Genomic DNA, 22,948 nt, shown 5'->3' on the forward strand with positions numbered 1-22,948 from the left:
TGGAAGTTCCCAAAGCGATACTGATCATCATCCCTATTTGGAAACCACTGATCTACTTCCTAAGAGAATGCCAGGTCAGAGCGGAAAAGAGTAGCCCCATCGAGCTGCATTGGGAGAGGTATTTAGAAGTAGGCAAGGATTTCTGGCACCTCTTCAGGTCCATGGTGCAGTTCTGGCCCATACAGCAGCTGTCTAAGCATGTGTTGTAGATGTAACACTGCTCAGAGAGTAAATGGCTGGGGTTTGCAATCTATCACCATCACTGAGCAAACAGCTCCCAGAGGTGTCAAGGGACAGGGCTAACTTTGGCCGTAATTAAGACCCTCATTTTCCAAACCTATTCTCCATGCAATAAGTGAGAAAGCATATGCTGTATCAGAGGACCTGCTCCTCAAACGAAAACCCCCAGTTAAAAGTTAAAGAGGAGGGCAAAGGATTGGGAGGAAGAGAGAGTTGGTAAAGGATTATGAGAGGGCTAAAATGCATGAAGCACGGAGGAGGAGAAGCCTTACATTTAAAGTGCTAAAGCCACTTTAACAAAAAAACATTTTCTAAAATGATGGAGCAAGCAAAGAGTGGGAAGCTAAGTAACTCTTCTCAGTGTCTCTCATTGGCTGGTTTGCCTCACAGATTTTCCCCATGAAGAAAACATTCTGCAAGGCAAGAAATATTGTGGCTTAAATTGCATTCATGAGATTCTCTGATAAAAACAAAATCAATGTGTCAGATCAATTTTTCTTAAACAAGTTCATCATACTCTAGAGTGATCAATAGAGAATGTTTTTCAGGCGCTTCCTAGCCTTCCCACTTCAGTAATTGCTAGAATTTCTTATCGACAGGCCATAGGATGCTTTGAAGGCTGAATTGATCCATTAGCCTGTGGTGTTACAAGGCTAGGCCACAACAATAATGCTGTGTCCCCCAGGGACAGGGCTGAAATCTAACAGGAGGTAAGCCATTCCATTATGCATTTGACCCAGGAGGAGCCAGGCTCCAGCTTCTATTTGCAACGAAGGAAGGAGGAAGGAAGAAAGATCGAGGAAGTAGGAAAAGAATGGGACCTAGAACAGGGAGCAGCAGAGGCTGGAAAGGATGGTAATGCTGAGTGAGAGACCACCAGCCTGATTGTAAGTGGAAATTGAAGAGGAAATGCTGTGTGGCCGAGTGAACCACATATGTTGGGCAGCTGCAGTCAAGAGAAAAATAAACTTGAAAGGACTCCAAAAGAAAAGCTAAATGATGCTCATCAGTATCATTTTGGTCCTGAACCTTAGCTCATAGTTCTTTTTTAACAGTGATGTGAATAATTACTCATGCCTGGGGCGAAGGAGAAAGGGAGCCTCTGAGAAGGCAGCCAAGGAGAGAGGGACAAGAAGGACATCAAAAAAATGGAGAAAACTCTTTTCTGTTGCCAAGAGGTAAAATTACTCATCTTGTAATCATTCCTGGACAGCTGTACTGTGCATTTATACAACCCACTAGCTCAGCAGGTTATCAGAATAGGAATTACAATACAAAAAGCATCTCAGAGAAATCAAGGCTTGATTCACCATAGAAAGGATTTAACATGTAGTAGAGGGCCAGATCATACTGCCTTTTGCAGTACAAAGTCTAACTTTGGTAACAGGAAAATAAAATCTGACAGTGAGAATGTTATCTAGTGTGAGGCACTGATTTGCCCATTACAAAGCCACGGTTAATCTATTAATCAAAGAACTGTTCATTAACTATCCTACACACTGCAGTTACATGGGCTTCTCAGAAACCTATTGAAAAGCAACGTCTGTGGAAAGCAAATTTGCACATGAGATGGAAATTGCCCACCACATGTTAACATGGTTAACCTTCAATTTTTACGTGGAAATTAGGTAAGCCTTATTAAAACTCAAAAGCCAGTTTTCCTGCTCTCAAATACTAGCATATGCAGATACCAGTAGCATGAGGATGGTTCTGAGCGATAGGCTGGAATATATTAGTTGCTGGGTCAGACCTCACCACAGGATAAACTGATGTGTCCCATGCTTTCATACATTACTTTCTGCATACACTAGACATCCCAAAGGATGTTGACCTCCTTGGAAACTCACATGTTTTTCAGTTTTCATGAAAACATAGTGAGCTTTTGTGGGTATTTGCTCAGTGTTTTTCATAATCAGAGTACACCTTAGACCTCATGCAAATATTAATCTGTCTAATCTGAATAGAAAAATAGAATAGAAAAAGAAAAATCACATATTACCTATGTGATTTTTTTATATATATATATACCAGAAGTTAAACATGAGAGGAATGAAAATTCAAAAATCATGACTGTTTCAATAATGGGTTTATTGAGGATGTTACTAAATAAACTCATTGACAGAGTTAGATAGTATTATGCAGTTGACAGCATATTTCAGCAAATCTACAGTGAATTATGGAAAATTATTACCTTGCTTCTAGAAACAACTGCAGTGGCCCACAGTGGGCAGGAATACAGGGGTAATACCAACCTGGCATCTCACTTAGAGTGACATGGACAAGCTTGCCACCCAAATGTCTGTATCACAGCATGGGGCTAATTCCTACACAGGGCAAGATAGACAGGCCACATTCCAGGCAGGCTTCTGTCCTGCTCCTGTCAAACTGTCACTGGAATGAGTGATAGATAAGACCGTCTCAGAAAATGAACCTCACACCCACCCTGTCTATGAACCAACTTTATCCGAACAATTGTAGAGATTTCATGAAATTCATATCCCCAATCTCCATCTCCAGAACTTGTGATTCACTAGATCTGAGGTGGAGTCCTGGAATCTGTACTTTTTAAAGTTCTGTCAGCGACTCCAATGGACAGCCTGTGGTGGGAACCAGCAAGTTAGAGCTGGTTCCTTCGGTGCTCAAAGTCCTTTCTGTGCAAAGTATGTATGACCCAGCAGCATGTTAGAAATGCAGAATCTCAGGCCCTACCACAGACCTACTGAATCAGAATCTGCATGTAAACAAGGTCTCCAGGTATTTTGTGTGGATGATGTTAAAGTTCAAGAAGCACTGCTCTAATTTGTTCGCATATCTACCAAGTCACCTAATGCTTATTGGATTGCCTCCACCTTGCTTCACATGCAAAGAAATTCCTTCACTATATCTTTATTCCTCAGTGTTTCCTTCTAGTTACATTTTTGTTAGTATAAACCATACTGCAATAAATTTGCTGAACATCAGCCTTTGGATTTGTATATCCCTGAACATACTTTTAAAACACATAACATCCTAAAGTTGACTGGCTTTGCTGAGAAAATGCCAAGGTCACATTTTTCAAAATGAGAATCATAGCAAATTGAATTTCCCCTTTGCTTTTGTTGTTGAGAAGCTCAAAATCAAATGTAATGCTCAATTATACTAATTATACTAACCTAGATTTCAATGTATATGCAATTTTTGATAGATTTGACAATATGCATCTTTAATAAGATTCATCAAATATTTTAGGGCAGTAGGTAGTTATCAATTTAAATAAATGTAATTAGTGGTTTCAAAAGAAAAGACTTCAAAAGTGCAGAGTTCCTTTTAATGGATGTCAATAAAACTACAGCTCAGTTAGGAAGATAAAGTTCAGCAAACATACTAGTATTTACATACCAGTAGAAGTTTTCCTCACTATTTTGTTATTAGAGATTTATTTCTTTAGCTTTTAAAGCATTCCCCTGTAAATACTTAAATCCACGTTAAGTGAGGGACATATTAAATTCAGAGCAAATTGCTGCAAAGCGGAAAGAGATAAAAAAGATGATAAGAAGTACTAGCTAAAGGAAGAAACAAAGATGGCCACAGGGAGGCTTTGTCCAGATGAGAGCATCTACTTTGGCAGACTCTCATAGAGTGGGTGACAATACAATGACTTCTAAGTGAAATCAAGCTTTAATTCTCTGTAAATATGGATTACTACACAATGACTAGGTTTCCACTGCAAAGGGAAAGTTCAGATTTGCTCAAATTTAAATGCAAATAAGTGATGAGTTTAAAGAAGGGAAAGGAAAAAAGTGAGAATTACTTCATCCATGCCCAGGATCCAAGATATGAATGTGAGACACTGTCGAACAGAAATTTGTCTGCTCAGATTCCAAATGATGAAGTTGGAGGAAGCTGGGAAATGGAGACAACCGAGCAGTTCCCATAGCAACTCCCAGTGGTTCTCAGGAGATTTGACCTGAAGCCTTCTCTCACCAATAACTTAAGCCCAGAGGATAGAAATTGAAGCCTTTGTAAAATTCTCTGCCTTCTAGGTGCCTTCTTGCTTGTAGTTATTTAATGCTAGGAAAACTTCTAATTCTTCAAGAATGGTAAAACTAAATAACCTGAAAACACAAATAAACTTGAGACAGACAATTTGATGTAGATCTTGAGAATACAGATCTTTCAAGCCTCAGTCCTGATGTTACTTCAAAACCAAGCTAGAACAGACCTCAACGACAGAAAACACTTCAGATACAGACTGTTGTAAAAGAGGAAATAAATGGCTTTCGTTTGGGGAACAATTTAACTCTGGAGCAAATTATCTTTGTACTAAAGCTCAGCCAGTGGAAAGAATATACACGAAACAGGTAAACAACTAGTCCATTTGCAACAAGTGACAACAGTTCTGCTTGGCAATCTCAGCACTAGAATTTCTGAGCTGAATAAGATAGAATAATCTCTCTAGTCTAGTAGCTCTTAGTAAATGAAAAATCTGATGTGGTAGGCCGAATAATGGCCCCCAAAAGATGTCCAGGTCCTAATTCCTGGAACCTGTAAATATGTTATATTCTATGGCAAAGGGGCATTAAAATTGCAGATGAAATTAAGGTTGCTAATCAGCTGACCTTAAAATAGTAAGATTATCTTTGATTACTTGGGTGGGCCCAATGTGATCACAAGGGTCCTTTTATATGGAAGAGGAAGGAGAAGCAATAGAAGAAGCCCATCAGAGAGAGATTACAAGGAGCCACACTGTTGGCTTTGAAGATGGAGGAAGGGGCCACCTGCCATGGAATGCAGGGAGCCTCTGGAAGCTAGAAAAAGCAAAGAAATGAATTCTCCTCTAGAATTCCTGAAGAAACATAGCTATAGTTCTGTCAGCACCTTAACTTTAGCTCAGTGAGACCCATTTCAACCTTCTGACCTCCAGAACTGCAAGATAATAAATTTGCGCTGTCTTAAACCACTAGGTTTGTGTTGATTTATTACAGCAGAAATAGGAAAGGAATATACCTGGGAACTTGTTAGAAATGCAAATTCTCTGGCTCCACCCCAAACCTACTGAATCAGAAACTCTGGGAGTGAAGCTCAACCATGAGCATTTTAAGAAACCATTGAGATGATTCAGAGAGATATTAGAGAACTACTGATCTAGTCAACCCCTTCTGAGGTCCAAAATAGTAAACTGATTTGTTAATGTCAAGAGGCTCACTGGGGGTGGAATTGGAACTAGACTTAGATATTCTGTTTGATTATTTATATCAGTTATTTTTATGTTCTTTTATGCATGTACTACTATTTAGTCTACACCTGAGTTTTTTAATCAATGAAGTCAAATTAATTGTGTTTAACTGACCCCTCATAGCATCACTATGAGCAAAAAATTAAGTAATATGTAAGTGAAAGTACTTTGAACTGAATAAACTGTTATTTTTTTAAGTTATTTTTATTAGGCTGATTAGTGGTAATATTATAACGGACTTTATAGAGTACTGGGGTAGCCATTAATTTTATATTCCCAGCAAGCTATTCTACCTCTTCTCATGCTAATATAATTATTCTCTCCTCTCCTTAAATGTCACCAATGGATATGGCATACAACCCAAATCTAACCAAATAATACCTCATTCCCCTGAATTGTATTAGGGGAGGATCAGATGACATGATGGGCCAGAGTTCCTCCCTTGGATTGCCATATACATGATTGGAAAAAAAGCTCTTTCCACCGTATTTGCTAAACTCTGTCATTTAGAAAAATTCTATCTGCAGAACAAAGTTAGAGGTGATGGATGGATGGATGGATGGATGGATGGATGGATGGATGGAGATGGTAACAGGAGGCAGAGAAAGACTGCTGGAGTCAAGTGCTTGGTTCTTTAGGTCCTGGGTCCTATGCTATAGCTACAGTACTATGAGCTATACCTATTTCCTTCCAAGATATATGAGACAATAAATGCCTCATTTTGCTTAAACTATCTAATCCAATTTCTGTCACTTACAGCCCAAAGAGAGCTGAATAATGTAGCATTCTTCTTAAATATAATACTGTTCTTTAACACCAAAACATTGTCTTTCACACTGACAATTCTCTTAATCAATACTTCATAGCAGTTGCAATCGGCACTCCCACCACTTTTGAAGGCAACATTCTGAGAATCAACTTCCAGGCTTCTGGGCCTCATCTTGAAGCCCACTTACTTGCTACTCCACTCTCCATGCTCTCACTAGTCTTTCCTTCACTACAGCTGCATCAAGCATTTCCCTAGTCAACAGCCCAATGGCATGGCACCAAACCTTGCAACAAGTCTTTTCTCTGTGTCCTTATGACTTCCATGTATGAATGTTTTCACAACTCCCAGTGATATCAACAAGTATATCTGTAATTACTTCTTGAAAACTCATTGCGCATCCTATCCTCATAAACTTCCTCTGGGCCTTCTAGGTTAAGGGAAATACTAATAAGAATCACAGCTTTCCTATGTCATTTATTTTAAATTTGACTCAAGCCAGATGCTACCTGAAACTGAAACTATAATGATGCTTGGATGATGCTTTCTACTGTGTGTATGAAATGAGGATATAATTTGGGGAGTACGCCTAGTGGGAAAATACTCATGTAACAGAGGTTGTTATGAAACCTCTCAACTAATGGGAAAGAACTGAGTTTAAAAATAATTTTCTATTGACTGAAAAAAATACATCTAGTAGAAAGTAGGAAGGAAGGAAGGAAGGAAGGAAGGAAGGAAGGAAGGAAGGAAGGAAGGAAGGAAGGAAAGAAGGAAGGAAAGAAGGAAGGAAGGAAGGCTTCCACTGATCAAGCAAAGAAGGAAGGGAATGAGGATGGTTGGTTCTGTATTTTGGATCCTGAAAAAGAAAACACAAAGCATCCTTATAGACACGGAACATTTTTAAGGATAATAAGGAGTTTCACATAGAGAAGGATCATTCACCAAAAATACAAAACCAAATATGCCATATAGCATGGTGTGGTATAATGCAACTACTTTTTAGATTGAAGCAAGCATTTGTCTTAAGTAATTAGCCAAGGTCATGACACAAAGAAAGAAATTCATATTCAGCTGTGTCCCCTTATAACCCATGTTCTAGAAGGCAACAATAGCTTTCCCAAGTCTAGGGAGAACATATGTCTTTTTTACGCAACATCCATTTCCCCAACATACTCCTTGGACCTAATGAAAAACTGCATCTGCCACATGTCTGGGTTCACCTCAGCAGGCTGCATCGTCAAGAAGGCTTCTTCCATTACAAGCCTGTCTTTAAATATGGTTTCTAAGGCCTGTGGGCTAATTAAGCACAGCTGGGTCTACATCAGCCCCACTCAAGTGTGACGATTAAGCTGGCAAGAAAAAATCAATCATCATTAATCACTAAATCCATGTAGTGACTTTTAGAGGTGCTAAATGGGTTGAGCAATAGTGATGCTTTTCATTGAGCGACCAAATGGTTAAAGTGAGAGAGAGCATGCATTCCTCCTAGAATGGATAACCTGGATGCAAACATCAGATGCTCATGTGTTTACAGAACAAGAAACTCTAGTAAAAGTTGGAATAAAGTGCTTATAATTTGCCATACATTGTACTCCCTCTGATTTTGGCTCACTGTTAGGGCCAGGGGGAGATGCATATAACTATTGCCACCTTGTTATCACCTGAATGGTACCTTTGTTAGAGTTTAAGATACCTCTTTTAAAGTGAATATATATTTCATTTGTAAAGTATTTTCTTTGAGCAGACTTTTTTCCTTTTATTGGACTATTCCCTACAGCCCTTTGCCTTATGATGCATTGAGTTTATGCCTTTTCCAAATATAGTCTTTACCGAAGGATTCACTGCAGAGGAGTCTGGTTTTCGCTAATCCCATACAATTTGCCAAAACCATCCTCCTTTTTCAGAAAGGCAGTGTAAAGTTTTCAGATCTCCATGGGGAGAACAATTAGCACTAACCTTATTATTGCTTTGTATAATGTTTTGGTTTAGGTTTGTTTTCCTGTTTTTAATTCCGTTCTGTTTCACTGGCTAAGTAGGCTGACTTTGGAAGCTGTGGAAATATATTTTATTGTGCTCACAGTGAGAATCGCTTATCAAATAAAGAAGCCCAGTCTCTCGTTTCATCACTGGACATTAGTTTAGAAGCCATTTTTCTTGTGCCTTGTGGTAGAGAATACAAGCCAGGGTGTGCTTGTTTCCCCAAAATGAAGCAAGCTCTGGTGTTTGTTTGTTCTGGTGCAAAATGAGCACAAGGATTGATTTAGGCAACAAGAAACTCCACACTGCCTCTCTCACACTCTAGGTGAAGACAAATAACAGTGTAGGGAACTCATTTGCAGGCCAGTTTGAAAAGCAAGAGGTACAATGACAGGAAAACAGCCTTAAGCAGGTGAGAAAATTTTCACTTTGCCTCCTGAAACTTAAAGGTTTGTGTCTACTATAAACTCATCATTTGCTTGACCTATTCTTGGGTTGCTTTTTAAGGATTCTTTACTGGAGAACCAGGCTGGGAGATGGTAAGCTATAAATCTCACCAATGTCACCCATTCAGCACCTTCTTTCTTCTAATCCCAGTGCATGATCACTTTCCTCAGTGAATTTTGGAGTTGCTTGGGGGCGGGGGGTGGTGGGGTGGGGGGAGCCTAATATCTAAGGTCAAATTTCGTTCTCTTCTTCTAAAGTCAGAACAGCATATGGAGAAAATGAAAGACATGTTCCTTTAGGTCTCCATTCCCCTTTATCCTCCTGGAAGGAGGATAACTTTAGAGAGAAGCGTAGTAGGGAAGAGGTGGTAAGTGAGATGGAGGAAGGGAAGCAGCTGTACCAAGAAAAAATGGAGAAAAGCAAGGCAGTAAAAAATGGGCAGGGAATTCTTAAAAGCAGACATTAAAGGAAAAGGCCTAGATAAAATTATAAAGGAAGCCAAGATGGTCTATGGTTTCTCCATTGTCTGAACACATCTCTCATCACTCTTAGTATGCTTAGGCACCCAGCAGTATCCTCTAACCCATCCAATCCTACTGTCTGGGACAACACTCCTACTTCTCAGAGACTCCATCCACCTCAAAACATTATAAACTTGTCATCTGCTCACCAGACTGAATTCTTATGGTCGAGCTGACCCCTCTGAATCGTCACAGCCTTCAGCATTGTGAGGACAGAGCAAGTACTCAACATATACTTAAAGAAATCTTAACTAAATAATGAGGACTGGTGGATTATCATGTAACTTTAGAAGGATAGTATGAGGATTTTTGTACCTTCATGAACCTGATACTACTGGAAGAAATCATAGGTAATTGGCAGGCTCTGGAGTAGACATCATGGTTGTTCAGGCTTTGGGAATACCTTCAATTTCCATCAAGGCAACGACCCACTCACCAGCACTAGGGGAAAGGAAGGCAAAAAAAGCTCGACTTGCATCATAGTAGGTGGTTAATTCTGGCCAAGACACTTCTCTCTCTCTCTCTCTCTCTCTCTCTCTCTCTCTCTCTCTCTCTCTCTCTCTCTCATCATCATCCATCCACCCCCCCCCCTCCTCATCATACTGGATTAATGTCAGATATTTTAAAGCCATGTTACTAAAGGTTTTAAACACCCTGGAACTGCTAACTACTAACCTTAAGCTGTCAGTCATGTAAACTGTAATGTGAAAATGTGGTACCTGGGCCTGTTTTGATAAAGAGTAGGGAAGAGAATGGCAGGTACTATCAATCTAATTGGGAGTCATAGAGTAAAATGTTCAGATACTCTTCAGGCAAGCTGTCCAGGTGTCATCTTCTAAACTAGGAAACCACTGGCTGGTTAACACAGATACTTACCCAAAACCTGTGAAGCCGACACTTGCTCAATTACTCAGAATGGCTGCTTTAAGCCTCCTGAACAACATGTCTCTGCGTTTCTGGCAATGGAGGAGACCCACATGAGGAGGGCCAGCTGTGTCAAAGAGCATCCTCTCCATCTGAACCCATGTTTTCCACCAACAGGTTTTGCCAACAAGTTCATCTCCCAGGGCCTAGGCCTGGCACAAGGTAAGCAGACACTGAGAGGAAGGAAATGTAGGCTGTGGGTGAGCAAAAGCAGGAGAGAGTGATCATGGATGTTGGCCAGACTGGGTTTCTTGAACGAAACACCGCCAAGATTTCAATATTCAAAAGAAGGTAAGCACAGATGAAAAAAGTCACACATACATGCACACACACACAGTCACTCACATATATGCACACATATGCATGCACCGGCACACAAGCAGAAAATAAGACTAGCTCAGGAGTGAAAATAGCTTTTAGTGAGTACAGGTGGCCAGTAGAAATCAACTGAGGCTTGAGATAGAAACCCAAAACCCTTCAGAGATGTGTGACAAGCAACGAGCTTCTGATCATTGACAGCTCCAGCTACTAGCACGTAGAAGAACCCATTGATTAGCAAGTGGAGGTAGAGGGAGGCATGGCTGGGGAATCCAATCCAGATGCTTTCCACTCCGTCAGTGCCTTCCTTAGTAAGGGCTGGAATGTGCCAGCCTCTGATGTGAATGCTCAGATAGACAAGTGTAACAGGATGTTAGAATGGGACTCTATCCACCACTTATATACAAGATACCAAAGCTAGTGAGACACAACCCCTCATAAGCAGAATTTACGATAGCAATGTAGGAGAACCTATTCCACCAGTCTTGACCCCAACCACCCCACTTTGAGAAGATGAAAGGGAGGAGAGAGGAGAGAGAGAGAGAGAGAGAGAGAGAGAGGATTGGTGAAAGGATTTTTTTTAGAAGAAAGCTGTGCCCTACCATGAATCCCCATCATAGGGAGAACCCCATTGCACAACCCAAGGGAACCATTCCAATTGCATTCAATGCGTCCTGTGAGTTCTGGACTGCAGAAGTTGCTAGATACATAGAATGAAATATGAATGCTGAGCCCTGCCCCACACAGAATTGTGAAAACCCACAGCTTGTTCCCACCGCACCACAAGTCCCTTAGGGAAAGACGTGAGGGATGCTGCTTTCTCTCCACATGTCTAATGAGGAAATCTGCAAGGGTTCACTTCAGAAAGCTTTGAAATGGATTGCCTGCCACGGAGACACAAAAAGAATTGGTGCCTGATTCATTCCCAAGAAAGACAAGCATACTGTGTACTAGGGCCTTACTCCAGCCCACAAAATAAAAGGGTGAGGGAAGAGGTGACTAGTCTAATGGCAAAGCCAGAAGTACACAACAGCATGGAATCCATCTGCAACCCCAGTGTTCATCACAGCAAATGGGGGACTGTGGGAGGATATCAGACTAAGCCAAGAAAGCTGTAGATAAGAGAAGTATGAAAGAACCTCTAAAATTCCTGCAAAATACCCATGAAAGAGCCAGCTTAGACCCTCTGCAGGCCCAGAGGGCAGAAGCCACCAGCCAAGTAAACTGTCCCACTCCTTACATCTCCTTGTGCCCATCCCCCAAAACACACCCAGGAAACATAAGCTAGCTAGGGGGAGCAGGTAAGCCTGGAGAGAAGAGCAGAGAAAGCCAAGAGGTTCCCCTTTACCACTGAGGAGGGCCTAGCTGAGGAAATGGAGATTTAAAACTGTATTGGTTTGTTCCTGCTGTGTAACAAATCACCACAACCTTAGCAGCTTAAAACAATATCTGCTTATTACAGTTCTGTAGGTCAGAAGTTCAGCATGGCTCTGCTGGGCTCTCTGCTTCCACTCTTACAAGGGTGAAATCAAAGTGTTAGCCAGCTAGATTCTAATCTGGAGGTTCTAGAAAAGACTTCACTTCCAAACTTATTAGATTGTTGGCAGAATTTAGCTTCATGTGGCTATAAATCTGAGGTCCCCATTTCCTAGTTGTTGGCCAGTAGCTACTCTCAGCTCCTATGACTGGTCCTTGCATGTGGCCTTACCTCTCCTCAAAGCAACAACAGCACACGGAATTCCTCTTGGGCTTAGAATCTCTCTTTCTTCCCCCTTCTACTACCAGCGAGCAAAAATTCTACTTTAAATTGTTCATGTCGTTAGATTTGGCCCACTAGGATAATCTCCCTTTTGCCATATCAAGTAACATAATTATGAGAGTGACAGCTCATCATATTTCCACATTTCACTCACACTCAAAGGGAAGGGCATTGTATAAGAGTAAGGGTCACTAGAAGTCATTCTTATTAATTTTCCTATCCTAAATGAGATAGGTTGGAAGGTTTGATTACTCCTAGTGTCAGAACATTGAAATTACTATATCAAGGGTCTGTTTGCAACACAAAGGAATTGTAGAACTATCTATTATTGAAGGATGAGCAGAAAAGTCTGTGGGTTTACATAGTTTTCAAGGAGGGAAAAGAGGTAAAACAGAGGTTATCAGCAATGAATAATTGTTAAGGACATTGGGATAAAGTACTAAGGGTTATATTTGCATCATGAGTTGTACTTCTTGGACATACAGTTTACGCAGGGATTGTAATCCTGGAGAAAGGTCGGGATGAATCAAACCAAAATAACGTGTGCTCATGATGGTAATACCAGAGAGGGATATGAAAAGCAGAAGTATAGTGGAATTTTCTCCTACTAACAGGAGATTCCAACTACTAGAAAAGGAATATCAGGTGAATCTTTGTGTACCATAGGCGAAACATCGTTATGTCAAGGAAGCCCTGGAGTATATGACAAGGGATTTAATTCTGGTCCCTTATCTACCCTCTCACTTGTAGTGTAAACTTGGGCAGGACCCCAACTCTCTAGACCTCAGTGTCCTACCAGGAAAATATACCAAAAATGTATGGAACAGGGTGGCATACACTAAAACAGAGTGTGCAAACTGGAGGCCCATATGCTCTGGCAGGGCCACAGATGTGTTTTGTTTGGCCCATGCAATGTTTTAAAAAATATAATATCATATCATTTAATGCCAACATTTAAATAAAAAGATTTCCCATTTTCAAAAAAATCCAGATTTCCAGCTCTTGAAAAACCAAAAGATTTGGAAACACAAGGGGGGCACTGTGCATGGTGGCAATTGTCGGTGGCTCTTCATCACATGCCCTCATCAGACTCAGGCCTGGGCACTCCAGTTCCATAACATCCCCACCAGGCAGGCTTGCTTCCGGTCTTCTGGGAGGCCTCACCGGGCTCCTCTGGCATCTGCGTGTTTGACCTTGCCCTAAAGCATTACACAAGTGTTGGCTGTTATTACCTGCAAAATGAGGTCACTGGAATGGATGATCTACTTCCACTCGGAAAGGCTGTAATTCCAGCCTATAAGATGGGTTCTTTGGTCACTTTCCCCAAAAAGGTGTAAAACGATCATGCAAAAGCCAGGGTGGTCCATGTCCCCTGTGTGTGGTATAAAGGCCATAAAATGCTCTGAAAATCAGGAATTTGTACTGCGAGTTGCAGAAAGACTTCAATAAACTGCAAATGTAGTTTTCCACTGGGCAACATTCAGGCACTGACTTCTTTAAAAGCAAATAGAAAGTGGAGATGAGGAAAAGGACAAAGTTACCATCAACACTAAGAGACAGGGGCAGGCCTCCAAGAGAGGAGGGGATTTTAGGAAAAATAAACATTCTCCATAAGAGAGTGAGTCCCAAGTGGTTCGTCCAGAGAAAGGAGCCAAGAGTTTATAGTACTTTGGGGTTTGTTTTATTTATTTTCCCCCCAAAAGTTATAAATCAATCTATTTAAATAGGGATGGTCGAGAGAACACATTTTATTGCAACGGATAATTTCCCAAGGGAGAAGGATCGTTGTGTTTCATTTCTAATGCGTTTTTTTTTTTCTCTTTGGGTTTTGTGAAACCCCACAAGTTTATGAAAAGATGTCCAGATGAGGACACGGAACTTAACAAACCATCCCCATTTTTAATTCTCATAAAACTGGAAACACAAACCCACGCTCATGCACACAGAGCACTCAAAACCCGAAAAACCAATTGAGTGCCAAGCACTTCTGGTACCCTAAGGATATATGGAGATATATATATATATATATATATATATATCCATATATATTTGGTAGCCTGAGGCTGCCAGAAACTTTGCCTGCTGAATGAATTATAGAACAGGAAGCAGATGGGCTGTGTATATGAAACAACCACTATCTGGCATGATGTGCTGTGCAATTTGGCTGCAAAGATTAAATTGAGCTATTGAATGTTTAATACACTATGCATAACAAATACAGCCAGAGCCACAAAACAGCATAAATTACAGAATTGGTATTCACACGGCCTTTCCCAGGAATCAATACACTGCCACCGCTCATAAGAGTCTGTTGTTTAGTACACATAAAGAAGAGAAGAATTCTTCTATTAAAATGAGTTATCTGGGCTATTTACCAAAGGCAGTGATTTAGCAGTGGTAGAGTCTATGTAGTGCTGTTGAATGCAGATGATAATACTTCTTGTCCTTGTCTGCCTGTTTCATTGCGTCTATCAGTTGCTGGGGCTGCGAGTCCCTTGGGTACATTAGCAGTCAGCCCAGGAAGTGTGTTTAAGTAATGGACATAATGTTCACATTTGCTAGACCAGCCTTCTCCCTAATCATGAATTATTCTTCCCCAAGGCTCAATTGGAACATTACTTTAGAAGCAGAAGATTTAATCCTTTTCAGCTGATTGGAGGGAATGATTACAGTATTATTTTCTTGTACAGGCTGTCTCCAGTGAAGGTGCCTTTTTCTGTCCCCATCTTTAATAGGCAGCAATCTTTATTTCCCTGGAGGGAAGTGGCAATGAATTTGAAATGGGATAAATCTTCAGGAATGCAAGGTGCTGAGGCTGTAGATCACTGCTGGTTAGTTAATTAGTTTAGCCCTCACTTGTTTCATCTCCAAGGTAAAACACCTTGTAACAAGGGGAAACAGTGGGTGGGTGGTATGTGGGTGGAGGGGGACAGTGAAGGAACCAGCTGTAGTCAGATGAATAATCAGATGCCTTAAAGCAACAATGCTTCTGCGGATTTCCTTCTGTGTAAGTGTTCCGTTCTGGATCTGTGATTCACACTTGCTACAATGACTAAAATAAGCAGTCCTTGCCCATTCTGACTTTTAAGGACAATCAAGACATTGAAAGGGATTGCATCTTTATCTTGTAGAGATGGTTAAAGCAAAGTAAGGCCGACCAGTGCAGGATAGGAGACCAAAGAAGATTGGAGTCGTAGCCCTATAATGATATTTATATATAGGGCTAGCCTCAGCCTCAGTCCTCCGATGGAAAATAAACTGTTTGAACATTCCTGGTGTGTGAGCTTGAAGCACTGCTGCACAGAGTAGCGATAAATAACAGTTGACTCTGGGTTTTTTGTTTCGTTTTGTTTTGTTTTCGTTTTTTTTTTTTAATTTTCATGATTAATGTCTCCAGAGAAGGGAAAAAATGTGGCTTAGAAATTAATTACCTTGGGGTGGAAGGTCTAAGCCCTGGATATGTGGTCTTCTTGCCCCCACCCTTCTGATAGAAAGGCCACGCTGAACAACCTCCCATTCCCCTGAAGATTGATTTTCTGGATAGCCTATACCACATTCCCTTCATCCACCACCTATTTTCTGCTGCTTTTTTTTTTAATAAATAACAAAGACAGAAGCAGATCAAACCTAAAGAGATCAACTGAATTATAACAAAGTCCTTGATGGCTAACATGTCCTGCATCTGATTTAAAGCAGGAAACCCCCATGTCTAGCTGCCTGTGATCTATTTAGAATAAAACAAGGTCATGCTGCCTTGGCCCTGATTATAAATATATTACGTTTAAGTGATGAATACCACATTCATAAGGAGCAGGAGATCAAGAGTGCCTGAGGCTGGCAGTTTTCAATCTCTCCTCAGTGCCAAGTCAGAGACTTAAAATAAACACGCTGTTAAATGAATGCTGCAGGACCCATGTGCAGAGGCACAGGGATGATTTTGTTTCCAAAGCAGAACAGAACGGAAAAGGAGAGGGGAAGCCATGTTAGAGCTTCTTGGAAGATGAGAAGAAAACCTCCTTCTGTTGGCTTGGTGGGGCAGGAGTTGACCTCCTCAGCCTGTTATTCTACGCCACCAAGAAAGGCAGAAAAGGTCATATGTCTTTATATCAAAGGGAAAGATGGCATTGATGTGTCTGTTTTCTGCAGACCTGTTCCATCTGCGAATTCTTCCATTTTTCATGAATAGTCATACCAGTTCCCCATCCCCTCCACAGATCCAAGAACGATAGGACAACAGACACCCTCTTTCTTTAAAGAGAGCAAGAAGTTCTTTTAAGAACACATAACTGGGGAACAGCCCATCTGAAACTAAGACCCAAAGATGCCTGTGCCGTGTCTATGTACAGGAGACAAGCTTGTTACCTCACGTCACCTTGTTTAAGTTACCCCTGTATTCTACCCCCAGAAACCTCAAACTCCTCCGAATTCAAAAGGCCCCAAGCCTTAGTAAAGGACCACCAGCATTTCCTCTCCTTTCTCTGTCATTTCTTTCAATGGATCAATCAAATCAATATTGATCAAGAACATATTTACCTCTCTCAACAGCTGAGTTCCAAGCAGCATTGTCCTTCCTGTTAGAGATCCCTTTAATTGTCTGATCCAGTTTTTTTTTTGTTGTTGTTGTTGTTGTTATTTTTTCATTTTACTTCCATCAGCTTCTGGCTCAGTAAATTAGTATTTTCTCCAAAACTTTTGACATTTACATATCATATGTTCCTATTCTGCTGTGGCAGAAAATAGGGGCAATTATCATATGCTACATAATAGTGCAAGGAGCCGGTGCTGACAGCTTTCAGCTTTTCTTCCTCTCCCTTTCCTTCCTTAAGGTAACGAAATTCAGAGAAGTGGCCAAAGCTGCAGAAAGGAAGAGATGTAGGGAAATGTGGGCAGCGAGCATGATGAAGAGGGATCACCGTGGAGCTAAGGAGTCTGAAGAACTGGATCCTAATTCCACTTGTAGCAAAGATTACTTGTCTCACCTTGGCTGAACTGCTCAAACTCCTTAGAGCCTTGGGGTTTTATAATGTGAAATATTAGGGATTGGATTTAGATCCTTGACTGCTCTATATCTCCACGGTCCTGGTTGCCCCCCAAATATTAATTGGATTTTACATCATTTGGTTTCATTTCCGGACATTTACAATTCTCTGAGTAATGGGTAACATTCACAGCCCAATTACTTTCCCAAGCTCATCAAAATTTAATTTGCTGCAAGCAGTGACACACAGCCTGAATTTGACTAGGAAGTCAGTAAAGCCACACCAGTGATTTACGCAAGGCTCCCTGTCTACAGAATTTACCATCAGGGATGTCTAATGAATTTTTTTTCTCATGTAAACATACAGTTTTCACATCTACTGGAGTTGGAGCACATGAGCTTCCTGGGACAGAATGTACTAGACAATACACTGCTTTTCACATAATGAGCTCAGGAAATTCTGCTGTGAAATGAAGGGTCTTGGAGTCATTAAAATGTTTCATAAATAAGAACTCTATCTCTTTCATGACTTTACAATGTTATTTGCATGTTTAAAACACCTGAACCCCCACTCTCACCCTCCTGCCGGAGGCTGCATTTATTCTGCCACAATTTAAAAAACACTATGACCTCCATATTTACATTTAAATACTGATACCTATGCATTTTTCACTCTCAATCTACTGTAAGGTTTTAGTGAAAAGGGCATTTTGACATCAAATTAATGTAATTTTAGGAGAGAGGAAATATTATTAGAACTTACAAGTCACCAATATAACCACCATTAAATTACTGAATCAAAAGTATTTTCTTCTTCCTGTCATTGTTTTGAAAGCCATACTCTATATCTCCGCTGTCCCCTGTGGTAGCCACTAGTCACGTGTGATTAGCGAGCCCTGGAAAGAAACTGGTGCAAACTGAGATGTGCTTTCCATGTAAAATGCACAAAGGATTGCAAAGAAAGAATGTAAAATATCTTAATCACTTTATATAGACTACTCATTAAAATAGTAATAGCTTGCTATCTTGAGCTAAATAAAAGAGATCACTAAAATTAATTTCACCTGCATTTTTCTAGTTTTTTGAAGTTTCTGGAAAATTGTAATTCCAGAGGCTGTTCACATATTCCTATTGGATAGCACTGCTCTGAGCTTCTGATAGTCCGATACCATGCTTCATACATCCAGCACAATGTTCACTTAGACGGGAAATCATTACTAAGGGCTTACAAAGCTCCATGCTCTGTGCTTGATGGATGGAACTCGAAAATGAACACAGTTCTTGTTTTTAAGGATCTAATATTTTAGAAGAGTAAGGATCTGTGTGAAGACATAGTTAAATTCTATGTGATGCTCACTCCTTCCCAATCGGGGCCATGACTTTAGCTTAGAAGACATATCAAGAATGCATATGCAGTCTCCTTTGTAGCTCTGTCGCCCTCATGATTAAATCCCAGGCCTGAGTTTTATGTCCTGCAGTGGATCCAGATTTTATGGATCCTGAAGTCTATGGAAGGAAGCCAGCTTTAGTGAAAAAGGATGCAGAGTGACAATGCCAAAACTAGGTAAATATTATAATTGAAATGTGAAATGCTGAGGAAAGAGTATGGGTGATGGTACAGGAGTGTAGAAGGAGCCAATTATGACAAGCAGTGAGGCTACGTGAAAGGTGAGCAGGATGCGGGGCCTGCATGCCAGGCGAGGGTATAATGATTTCATCCTGGAGTACAGGAATTGAGAACCAGTGAAAGATTTGGAGTGACATGATCACAGTCATATTTTAGAAAGATCACTGAAAGCAGTGGAGAGACAGGACCAGGCACACTTCTGATTCAAAGTACATACCTACCTCTCCATTTCTGATTTGAGTAATCATATCAGAGGGTCTCAGAACAATCCCATCTACCTAGATTGCAGAACTCCCTTTCCCCTAAAACTTCCAAGGACTTTTCTGAGTCAGTCTCTCTCCCACCTCTACACTAAATCCAGACCTCAGGCACTGCCCTCCACTACTCCTCAGAAGCTGAATGAGCTCCACATTTCCAACCTAGAGACCTGTATGGCAGCTCACTCTGGAAAACCTCAGAGCTTTCACACAAAACAAAGAGTTAGCATCTGAAGAAATATGGTTGTCAAAGGGGCCTGCAGAATGCAGGGATGACAATATTCCACTTGGTGCTACCTGAGTCAATGGTGCCTTAGACTTCCCCTGCCCTGGCCCCCAGGGACATGTGACACGACTCCCTCAAACAGCAAGTCTCCAAATCCCAAACTTCTGCCTGAGGAACTTGTTCAGGTGAGTCCTGGGCCCACTGCCTTACAAACACAAAATTATAATTTTCTCTTGATGCCCTAACTTGGAAGGGGAGTCATCCCTTCAGGCTTGCCTCTTTATACATTCTGAGAAACTTTGTCTCTGGGTTTAATGGGCCTTGGTCAGAGTTACCTCAGTTATAACTAACTAGCAAGCTATAACTTTGAACTTAGTAATGTGTCTTGTGCGTTCACATGCTACTAAGGCTAATTGGCTTATCCATTTCCATGTAAACTTCTAGCTCCAACTACCAATAGGTTCTCTGGGAGAAGCAAGTAAATTGAATTTTCAACTTGCCAAATACATAACTACCGTGGCCGTCATAGAGAGAACCTGGAACTTAACGAATGTCCACTCCACTTTCTTAGTTTGTCTTATTCCCAAAGTGAATCCCCATTGTAGATCTCTGTAGAATAGTAAATTCCCACAACTCCTTCAGGCCCTGGATGGGGGTCTGATTACCCTCTGATGGCACTGTCTCCCTTTTACTTCGTGACCAAGAAAGTGAAGCTCCTTTCAACATAGAAGTGCTCAGGAGCAGGTGTAGTGGGCTACGACTGCACAAAGCTAAATTACCAAAATTTGGAAGCTAATTTCGGCCTTCCTTAGGGCCAGAAACTAACCTGTAAACATCTTCAAGAAGGTTAAGGTCATGCTTGGTAACTGTGGCCAAAGTTCACCTAAAGGCAAGCCTTAAAATGTCTTATAGAATGTATGGACTGAATTGTATCCCCTAAAATTCATATGTTGAAGCCATCAACCCCAATGTGACTGCATTTGGAGAAAGGGCCTTTAAAGAGTTAATTAAAGTTAAATGAGGTCATAGGGTGGGACCCAAGTTTAATAGGACTGGTGTTTTTATAAGAAGAGAAGAAGACACTAGGGATGGGTGTGCACAGAGAAAAGGCTATGTGAGGACACATCAAGAAGGTGACCATCTACAAGCCAAGGAGAGAGGCCTCAGGAGAAACCAAACCTGCCAACACCTTGTTCTCAGAATTCTAGCCACCAGAACTGTGATGAAATTAACGTCCATTGTTTAAGCCACCCAGTTTCTGGTATTTGGTTATGGCATCTCCTAGTAAACTAATACATAGGGTATCCGAACAGAAGAAAAACAACTAAAGTTAACTCAGTCTGTTTTCCAGACTGAAGAAAGAAACTAAGTTTCCTTGTTCTCCAGAGAAATTGTTATTTGATGAGGAGGTGTTACTTGAAATTGTTATTTGATGAAATTGTTATTTGATGGGATGAAGAGGTGCTGGAGGAATTTTCTAATGCTTTCCACCTGCCAGGAGCTACTGTAAATGCCTTGTATAAACTGATCCATTTGACCTTCATGAGGCAATAGGTACACGTTATTACCCCAGGTGTAGATGATGAGAGGGAGGCTGAAACCACCAATACCAGGGTGAGGAATAGGATCCTGAAATCACTGATCTGGAAGATCCAGGCAGGAAGTACAAAATGGAGAGCCAAAAAGAGAAGTGGAATTCACTCCTGAGGTCTTGCTACTTCTTGGCCTTTGGCTCTGCATGGTAGTGTGCTCTGTCACTGTGGTTGGTGTAACTGGTATCCATTATTTGCATCATGTGAGTATATCCCCAACTCAATAAAAGTGAAAATTTGCCCCCTAGAAAGCAGCCCACCCCAGGAAAAAAACAGATTGTCTGAGCAAACCCAATGTAACCCAGTTTTCACCCTTAGGAACTCGAATCACAACATTTTGTCTGACTTTCTATGTCCTCTATCCCCTAAGCCTGTTTGCACTTTGTATGTTGATTCAGCCTCGAAAGTTAATTCTTTCCGTGGTAATTACCCCAAGGTACACACATAAATCACTGTAAGTCAGCATTTTAGTGTTCATATTATGTGTTTCTCAATTGTTTATTCACACCATGCTGTTTTCAAAACAAATGCCATGTGATTCTGTTACTTTATTTTTCTAATTCATTATCACTCACTTCCAATTGGTGGTTTAGCAACAGAATGTTTATCCTTTTCACACACATAAACCCAAAAGTTCGATCCTAAATTTTTCTAACTCTGAGGATTCTAAAAGCGATACCTTCAAGGATCAAACTTGAAAGTAAATACACAGCCTCCAGCACTCTGAAAGCAAAAGCAACATACATATACTACGTGAAGATTAGAAATTTGTGCTGTCACGTACCCTGGAACTATAGAGTTTAGGTTTGTATTATATAAGTTAAATTAGTTTTGTTTTGCTTTAGGTTTGCCATGTAAGGTTTTGTGTGCTGTTTCCATATCATACTCCTTGTAACTTATCCATGTTTTGTTTCAGGAAATTCTGCCCTCCTCCCAAGAAAAACAAACGAACAAACAAAAAAACAGAGACAGTAAGGCTAAAAAAATAACAATTTCAATACTGGAGAAATGTGAACACACACACAGAACAAATGAAATAACATATCACACAGATGAGCCAGAGGAATTGTGTAGATTGAAGGGGTGTGGGCAAAGAGAATGGTCATCACTAAGCAGAGCTAAATGGCTGGCTGCCAAGAGGCCTCAGAAAGAGGCATCCCAACCCCCAAACGTGTCTTCAGTTTTAAAGGCTTAGAAATTGGACTCTGAATATTCTAGGCAGTGATTAGTTTTCTAAAAACAAAAGAACAATTCAAATTCATAGGAGACTAATGTAACAGCCAGAATTTGCTCAGTACATCCTTCCTTGTGGTGAAATCTACATGGGAAGCCAAATTCTGATCAAGAGATTGCTCAGAGAAAAAAAGCAAAAGACAAAAATGGCTAAATTCGTGATCCGCCAGGCGGTAACCCCTAACAACTGCAGTGACATCCTGCGGCTGCTCAAGGAACTGGCTAAATATGAATACGTGGAAGAACAAATAATATTAACTGAAGATCTGCTAGAGGATGGTTTCAGAGAGTCCCCCTTCTACCATTGCCTGGTGGCAAAGCTGCCCAGTCCGCTGCACTCTAGAAGAACAGGGTGCTGTTTGTTTCACCCTGGACTATTTTACCTATGACCCATGGATTGGCAAACTCTTGTATCTTAAAGACTTTTTTGTGATGAGTAATTATAGAGGCTTTGGGATTTGGTAAGAAATTCTGAAGACTCAAAGCCAGGTTGCGATGAAATGTCACGGCGACAGCATGCACTTATTGGTAGCAGAATGGAATGAACCATCTATCAACTTCTACAAAAGATGAGGTACTTCTGATCTGTCCAGGAGGAGGGATGGAGACTTTTTAGGATTGACAAGGAGTACTTGCTACAAATGGCAGCAGAGGAGTGAAGAGTGCTGCTGTACAGATGACAGCTTCCATTTGATTTGAGAAAAAATTCTCAACTGATCATGCTTTCTCTCTGTTTGTAACGAAATAATAGAATGAGCACCCATTCCAAAGCTTTATTACCAACGACGTTGTTGCATGTTTGAAATGTGGTCTCTTGAAGATTGCAATGGAGTTTGGAGTTAGATTTCTCCTTGAACATCTTTTGATA

General features: G+C 40.8%; 1 pseudogene across 1 annotated transcript; it reads left to right on the forward strand.

The window, feature by feature from the left end:
* The first annotated feature begins 22,226 nt into the window (after positions 1-22,226).
* Positions 22,227-22,739, forward strand: LOC308505161 (diamine acetyltransferase 1-like; annotated as a pseudogene). Its single transcript has one exon. The product of its transcript is annotated as a diamine acetyltransferase 1-like (transcript).
* Positions 22,740-22,948: the final 209 nt, after the last annotated feature.

The sequence above is a fragment of the Rhinolophus hipposideros genome (assembly GCF_964194185.1).
Source record: "Rhinolophus hipposideros genome assembly, chromosome: 11".
NCBI lineage: Eukaryota > Metazoa > Chordata > Mammalia > Chiroptera > Rhinolophidae > Rhinolophus > Rhinolophus hipposideros.